This window comes from Mus caroli, chromosome 14 (genome assembly GCF_900094665.2).
Source record: "Mus caroli chromosome 14, CAROLI_EIJ_v1.1, whole genome shotgun sequence".
In the NCBI taxonomy this organism is placed as follows: Eukaryota; Metazoa; Chordata; class Mammalia; order Rodentia; family Muridae; genus Mus; species Mus caroli.
Genome location: NC_034583.1, coordinates 65,131,448 through 65,140,005, shown reverse-complemented (window position 1 = coordinate 65,140,005; position 8,558 = coordinate 65,131,448). Strand labels below are relative to the sequence as shown.

The window sequence follows — 8,558 nt, the reverse complement described above, 5'->3', positions numbered from 1 at the left end:
CCCCCTTCCTTTATAAACTGAGTGTTTGGAAATATTAAATTGAGCCTCGATCAGAACTTGTTGTCCTGGCTTCATTCTTTTCTTCCGCCCTATCTAGTTANCTCTCTTTGCAGGGAACTGCCATTCTCAGTTGAACCGTTGTAGACCGCGGGCGGGCCGCAACAACAAAGGACTTAAAATCGTGTCTGAAGTGTGTATTCCAATATGTAACACATCTATAATAACAGAATGAAGAAGAACACGTAAACCACAAGAAATGAGGGAGTTTGAAGAGAAAGACTTTGGAGGTTTGAAACAGAATGGCCGCTATATATAGGCTCATATATCTGAATGCTTGGTCCTCTGTCAGAGGAAGTGTTGGGAAGAATTGTGAGGTATGGCCTTGGAAGAGGAGGAGGTGTGTCATTGTGGGAGGTTTCAAAAGCCTAAGTGATTCCCACTTAATGCTCTCTTTTGTTGTCTCTCTCTTTTCTCCTCCCCCTCCTCCTCCTCTTTACGGATAAGGATATAAGTTCTCAGTTATGGCTCCACTGTCATGCTTTCCTACCACCAAGTTTCCTACTATGACAGGCATAGACTCTAACCCTTTGGAACCCTAAGCCCCAGTAAAGTTCCTTCTATGAGTTATCTTAGTCATGGTGTCTATTCAGAGCAACAGAAAAATAACAGAAAAGAGAGAGAGCAGCACACAATAATAGTTGGGAAGAATTCATGGAGGAGTTCATGAAGCCTGAATTGGGATTTGCCAAGGAAGATACTCACAGTATGAGAGACAAAGGCTAAAACTCCAAGCAGGGTCAAGAATCATAGCACAGAGATGAAGAAGAGACGGGGACAGCAGGATTGTAGTCAGACAAAAGGTGCCGTAGCTAATAGATTCTCTCTCTGGTGGAAGGGGTCGGTAAGTTTGCTAGATGATGTGGAAGTTAACATATATTCTGAAATTCTGCTTCCATACAGAAGGAAAACAGCTGGCAGTTCATAGTGGTTCATGCACTCAGAAACAGGAATTGTTTTTAAGACTGCCTGATTCATATAATTGAAAAAGACTAAAGACAAAGGATCTGGACAGCATGAGTCATGCTGACACTAGGTGACCTGGGGACATGCTCACCAGCTTGGAATCAGAAGCTGTGGACATGCAGCTTGCTCTCAAGCTGTGTGATCCTAAGAAACCCTTCTGACCCAAGCATTTGCCTCCAGAAAGGAGGTGTGAGCTGTTCTGCAGATAGGGAGAAAGAATGTGTTAAAGCCATCTGCATAACCAGAGTGCTATGCAAATGCAAAGATGTTCTTTTTATGTCCTCTTATATTACCTGTTTGCATTGCATTACTATCAGAAAGAATTTGAGACAGCCTTCAAGTATATAAAGGATAAAAAGATAAAATAAATATAGAACAAAATGGAAATTTCTTATTCTTAACCTCAGCTATTGATCATGACATACAAATACACACACACACACATATATATATATGTGTGTGTGTGTATATGTGTATATATATATGTGTATATGTGTGTATATATATGTATATACACATGTGTATGTGTATATATGTATATGTGTGTATATATATGTATATACACATGTATATGTGTATATATGTATATGTGTGTATATATGTATATATATATATANCCACAGCTCTTCACCTCCAAGGAAAGTGTCTTGGGTTGCCTTTCTACAAAAAGAAAAAGTCATTATGGGACTTTAAGGTAGTCCTAAGTTTTGAATACATATACATTAGGACAGTACTAATTCATATATATATATATATATATATATATATATATATATATATATATATATGGTGAGAGAGATGAACAAGTTAATACTATCTTACCGTATATCTTTACAATACCTTTTCAGATAAAGAAAATAAAGCTTAGAAAGGAGATTTGAAAAGGCAGAATATGAACCCACCATGTGCTCCACTGCAAAGATTTAGTTCTCATTACATCATATTGCTTTTCAGAACTCAAATAGAAAATTCAAAGTTAGACAGGAATGAAAAGAAAGTGGTATCAAGTACAGCATCCTGTATCCTTGTTCTCAGCAAGGTACAAATTAGACTCTGAATTTTATACAGAAGAGAGAATATGATCAGCTACATAATTTACAGTGTCAAGATAAAAATCAAACTGAGTGCTACAGAAAATTAGATTTTTCTAATAATAAACCTGGAAAGGAGTGTCTCCCAGGGGTGGGTTCGCACCACTTTCAATACAGTGTATATCCTTATCACCAATGTCCTTATTATAGACATGTTGAGGAATATCAGACAATGCCAAATTATTATCATTGCATATGTAACAGAGTGTTAAAGTTAGTTTTAACAAAGATAGAAGTGCAGCGGCCTAGAATTTCCATATCTAGATCGGTATGTACACATATGCTATCTTCTTCAACTCTTAGCTGGATCAATTATATTAACACTTGGCAGAATGGAAGACTTGGGCAGAGGTCTGTTTGGAAGGGCAGTTGTAATGCCAGAACCCACCTCCACCCAAGGGAGTAGGTAGATTGCTAAGATCTTGGTAAAAGAAATCATTTCCTCCACCGTAGGTCTACTGAGAAGGTGGCATTTAGTGTGATCAGGTAAGAACTCATCTGTTTCTTCTCTACTGTGACCTCTTCTCTCTAGGACTTGGAGAACATGAGGATGAAGAATAACATTTACTGTGTCACATAAAGGTGGCAGCTGATACAGAAATGTTGATGAACAGATGGCAGCCAAACAGATCAGAACAAAACCAGCCACTCCAGTGAATGACAGTGTATGAGCCCAGAATCTGTAACATCACTTTCAGGAATTAAGGAGAAAAGGTGTGTGTACCTGGCCATAGAGATAGTAGTGACTCGTGTTCTGAAGCTCTGTAGAGTTTATTTGACCAAACAACTCATGAGTTAGGATGCCCTACAGTGAAAAGGATTAAGGCACTCATTTGAAGAAACACAAACAACTGAATTTGTGGACGTTGTAGAAAGAAAATTCCTGCTATGTTCCAGATCTAAGGGTGCCTTATTTACTCTATTATGCTGGAAAGTTCCTAGCCATGTAATTATAAGCTTGTTGGCTGCCTTTGATAGGCAGAAGTTGCTTCAGTTTTCCTTTAATATAGGCATTTATAAGAAAAAGTACAAGTTAAGTTTATCATATGCCTATGAAACAAAATTAAGGTCATTTGTGAGGCTGAAGTGGTTCTGTCTGTTCCAGGCTTCCTTAAGCTTGGTCTTCAGTTTCATGTTCTTTGGCATATACAGTCAGGCCTGACTCAAACAGGGAGATTCTGTCACTGAGTGAGAAAGCATTTGATCTGACATGGGAAGAGAATCACCACTCTGAGTGCATATGAAGGTTCCAAGTAGCCCTTCTGGCCTTCGTTCAAGATTCTTTACAGTTCCCAGTTTTCTTTTCCCCTTTATAGGTTATGGAATTCTATTCCTGATTCTTTGCTCACTTCTGCAAAGCCTTTACTGTTATTATTTTGACCTTTGTAGTGGTTAGTAATTGAATTGTTGGCTGGTATGTTTCCATTAATGTCTGACTTAAAACAGAACCTTCTTCAGGACCAAATGGGACCTGAGAGGCCCGAAAAAGCAGCACTCTGAAACTCATCCATTTGTCTCTCAATTTTCAGTCTTCTGCTCCTTTTGCTGAGCTAGAAAAAAATCTTCCGGGGAAGGCACTTTGCTCTGTGTCATCCAGGGCCACAGGCAGGAACCATGCCAGAACTGACTGTGAAGTCCTTCCCCTTGGCCCAGCTTGACCCTTGAGCCTGCATGAGATGTTTCCTATTCTTGGAAGACTACTAGCTCTCCTTGTATACTGAATATTCTACTTATCTGCTGATTTCTATCTTACCTTGAGTTTTGTGGCTTTATTAACAATAGCCACCATCAATCGAATGACCCTCTTTGTTCCTGGCCTGCGATTGAGAGGACACCTTGATTATTAAGACAGTGGACTTTAATCACTGCCAGGTACCACTCACATTCCAGCACCTGGCCTCTTTTAATGCCATTCTTTGTGCCCCCATGAATAGCAAGGACTTTACTTTCTTGCTTTTTTGAGCTACACCATCAAAACAGTCAAATGAAAATCAGTGAAGCCTTACTGTAGAGAAGTCATGGATAGATGTCTGTTAAATGTGCAGCAAATATTGGAAGACAGATTGCCTTGTTTTTTAGCTCAAGGAAAGAATTTAACATTTCCTAGCTTCCAAGATTCTCTTGACTGTATAAAGACTATATTAGACATCCTGTATTAGCTATGTATTTGGGTGATGTGACAAAATGCTTTACAGATTCAACTTAAGAGATGAATGGTTCAGTCTATACCATGGTTTAAGGCATACAGCCCATTATGGGAAGGAGAGCATGACAAGTAGATTTTCATTCTGAGTGGCTGAAGCTTGAAGCCTTCTTGTTTTATCTTAGACCAGGAAGCAAATGAAGAGAAAGTCCCCCAGCTTTGACCTATGACTCTACTTCTCCCACCTATGCCCTAAGCCCAAAAGTTTCCCCAATTTGTCAAAGCAAGTCACTGGCATCTAACTGGAGACCAAAGGTTCTAATACATGAGCCATTGGTGTGTGTGTGTATGTGTGTGTGTGGGGGGGGGGGTTGCATTTCATATTCAAATCAGGCCACAAGTATAACGTACTTTAACCTTTCAAAGTTCTCAGAGAATTTTTCTGAGTGAGCATGAGATGCCAGAACAGTGGCCTGAAAGTCCATGTTGCACATAGTGATGGGGTTGGATGGGAATTCCTTCTTTGATCCTTAGAGAGATGTTTCTTTGCTTGCTTACTCCTGGTGTGGTCATTTGATTTCAGGCCCCTACCATTGAGCTACAGCCCCAGGACAAAGGTCCTGAATTGGCATCCCTGCTTGATTCTCCATCATTTCTCTAAGTGGCTTTTGGAGGATGAGGGACACAAATCATCCCTCAAAAACATGGTCTTTCACTGCACAAATTAAAATAAGATACATGCATAAATTGAAACAAGAGTGGAAAGCACAAACTTCTTGGGTATCATTTGATAACTTTTTTTGCTTAATTTTCTACAGTTCTTATTAATTACTGCTAAATTTAACTTTAGTCTTCTGTATCCTGATTTTAAAAAAAGAACATTTACATTTCTCAAGTGATTAACAAACGCTCGCTGGTGTTCCCATTTGCTTGCTGCAGCCTGCATAGCTGGAGCTTCCTTTGCCCCCAAAGCTACACCCCCACCTTTAACTGCCTGCTTTAAATTTAGCAAAAAAGAAAACACTAAGTTCATCTCCAATGTTCCCAAACTCTTGGGACACTGATTTCCCACTTGCCTCTGCATTGTCAGCTCACGCAGAAAAGTCCCTGTTTGTCTTCCCCAGCTCCTCCGTGCCAGTATGCCTGATGAGGCAGCAAACCACAAACAGAAACAGGTAAATAGACTGTGATCAAATCTGGAAATGAGACTGCCTGACAGCATCCTCCCAGTTCTCAGAACAAACATGTACTCTTGTTATTTAGTGTGAGTTTGGTGATTAATCTGTGTGGACAAGAATCACCCAGGGACTAATAAAAACAGAGAGGAGTAAGCTGACTCTCAGAGACACTGAGCCAGGAGCTCCTGAGAGAAGCAGCAAGGGGCAGGCACCAAAACCAGCTAGGCATGTAACTCTAAGGCCAATGCTCTGTGTGAGCCTTTAAAATCAGTGATTTTTTTTTATCCACATCATTTTACATTTTGATGTTTATCTACTAATAAATGATGTCAAATACATGCATGTAGATGTCAGACATTAAGACTATTAAGTGTTAAGTAGTATAGTTAAGTGCTAGTGGCAAAGTTGAGCTGGTTATTGCAGGCTATCACTCATTTTCTCTATCACTATGTAGTTGTCTAAGCATTTCTTTTAGGCAAGATGGCTTCTACTTAGCTTTTGGTGACACGGAATTGTGTTTTTAACTGTCCCTATTCTGTCTCTCCTCTGCCATCTTTTTTTTTAACTCCATGCACACTTGGATCAATGTCCATTGAAACCAAGAAGACATAAGAAATTCACATGTACTAAAAATGAAGCAATTTCATTCCTTTATCCTTAATTCTATTTGATATAGTTCAAGTGATAGATTTTGTGTAATTTATTATGTATGCAAATTTAACGTTATTAACCAAAGAGAGAAAAGGAAGTATGGAGAAACAGGAATCATTGAAAGACATAAGGAATGAATGAAAGAATGAAATAATCCAACTATCCAAAACCCCTCCTGGTTTACCTCTACAGGTTGTCCTGGGGATGCACACACTATACTTAACACTGGCTGGTTCTGCCTCAAGAATGGGATTGTTAGGTGATCTTGGCTTCAGGATTATAAGCCAGTGATAACAACTTTCTGCTCCTTAAAAACTGTCTTGTGAATCATTATATTTAAATTTTACTCTGAACCTCACTTTACACTGCTAAATATACCAAGAATAACAACCAATGCCGTATCAAGCTATATCTTTTGGCTAAATGTATTATATGAAATAAATTATCAGAAAAAGTTAGAAATTTTTATTATTTTAAAATTAGTTAAACCAAATGAGGTATTGTTTTCTTATAATTCAGGAAGGTCTCCAGAGGCTTATAATGTGCACAGTGATGTGCGCCTTAAAGAAACATGCCACAGTGAGGTTAGAGACATGCTGCACAGTGTCTCACATGCTGTATCACTCATGGTGGCCCCAGGTTAGTGACTTCTTTGTTAATTCTGTTATTCACACACTCTGAGTATTGTGCCCCCAAAAGCCAGAAGTGGGATTCAGATGGACTGAAAGTAGAGTTACAGGCAACGGTGAGCCACCCAACCTGGGTATTGGGAACCAAACTTTGGTCCTTTGCAATAGCAATATACATTCTTCACTGCTGAGCCTTCTCTGCAGCCCTAACATTATCATGATGTTTTATTTTGGAGTTTTATACTAATTGTTCCTTCTGCCTAAAGAATGCCTTGTTCTAGCTATTTCTCAAAAGTCCCGGAAGCTACTTGTGAAACTGTCATCTCTAAACATTACCCAGAATTCATGAATCATGATCTTTTTGGATAGGGCCCAGATATCTGCATATGTATTTCATGTGTATTTTCCAGACATAGACACTGTTGAAAATTCAGTGCTGAGTATGCTGACTTCTGTTTGGCTTTCTCCAAACCCATTTTACTATAGCCATCTCGCTATAGTAAATATCCATTTGTGGTAGTTTAGATGAGAATGGCACCTATAGGAATATATGTTTGAATACTTGGCCCCCAGCTGATGGAAAGATTTGGGAAGGAGGAAGAGGTATGGCCTTGTTGGGGAGGTGTATCACTTAGAATTGGCTTTAAGGTTTCAAAAAACTGGCATCATGGCTCTCTCTATACCTTTCTCGGTATCCCTGTGTGTCTGTCTTTCTGTCTTCTCTGTCTCTATCTCTGTCCCTGTCTCTCTCTGTCTCTCTCTCTCTGTCTCTCTCTCTCTCTGTCTCTCTGTCTCTCTCTCTTTCTTTCTCCTTACAGTTTAAGATGCAAGCTCTCAGCTGTTCCTGCTACCATGCCTTCACTCCACCTTCATTGATACTCTGAACTCACAAGCCCAATTAAATGTTATCTTTTATAAGTTGCCTTAATGGTGCTTTAATACAGAAATAGAAAGGTAGCTAACACATTATTCCTATCCCACTCTATGGTAACTACTTATGCCAAGATGAAGGTAAGTGTGGAGATATCCATGATGTCCTCCTCTCTGTTCCCCACAATAATAAATTTAGAATGTCCAGGACCATGAAACACTAATCCTTCTTAGCCACCTCCAGAACTTCATCGTTGTATATTGATTTGTCCAATTTTAAAGAAATTTAAAGAACAATGCCTCCCACTTTGACTCTTGTTTCTTTAAAGTTTTCTTTCCCTCAGCAAACACCTCCTGGGGAAGAGGAATCACGAAATGTTGGGTTCACTTCTTTGTGCCTCCTTTCCTCTGTTTGGCCCCTGTGTCCTGGCTACTTTGACTTCCAACTTTTATTTCTTTGGCTGTAAAATTTCCCTTGCAGCTTACTTGATTCTCCTTCATCCTCACTGCCAATACCCCTGTCTGATTTTTTTCCTCTCACTCCAGGACAAGAGACACAAAGTGCCTCAAAGAAGAAGCAGCTCCATAAGTATCCGCTCACTTCTCTTTGGTCCCCTGATTTCTTGAATCTTAGCTTTATAAGCTTAAGTAACTCCAACTCTTAAAATAGATAAATAGTCGGGCTTTATCCCATAATCAGCCCCCAAACGCAGACACTGTTGCATATGCCAGGAAGATTTTGCTGAAAAAAACCCTGATATAGCTGTTTCTTTTGAGGCTATGCCAGTACCTAGCAAATAAAGAAGTGGATCTTCACAGTCATCTATAGGATGGAACCCAGGGCCCCCAGTGGAGGAGCTAGAGAAAGTACCCAAGGAGCTGAAGGGGGTCTGCAACCCCATAGGAGGAACAACAAAATGAACTAACCAGTACCCCCAAGAGCTGTGTCTCTAGGTTGCATATGTAGCAGAAG

At 39.6% G+C, this 8,558-nt stretch overlaps 1 pseudogene; it reads right to left on the bottom strand.

Moving 5' to 3' along the window:
- The window catches only part of LOC110308973, a 73,897-nt pseudogene extending 69,155 nt beyond the window's left edge, over window positions 1-4,742 (bottom strand).
- Between the last annotated feature and the right edge of the window lie 3,816 nt (window positions 4,743-8,558).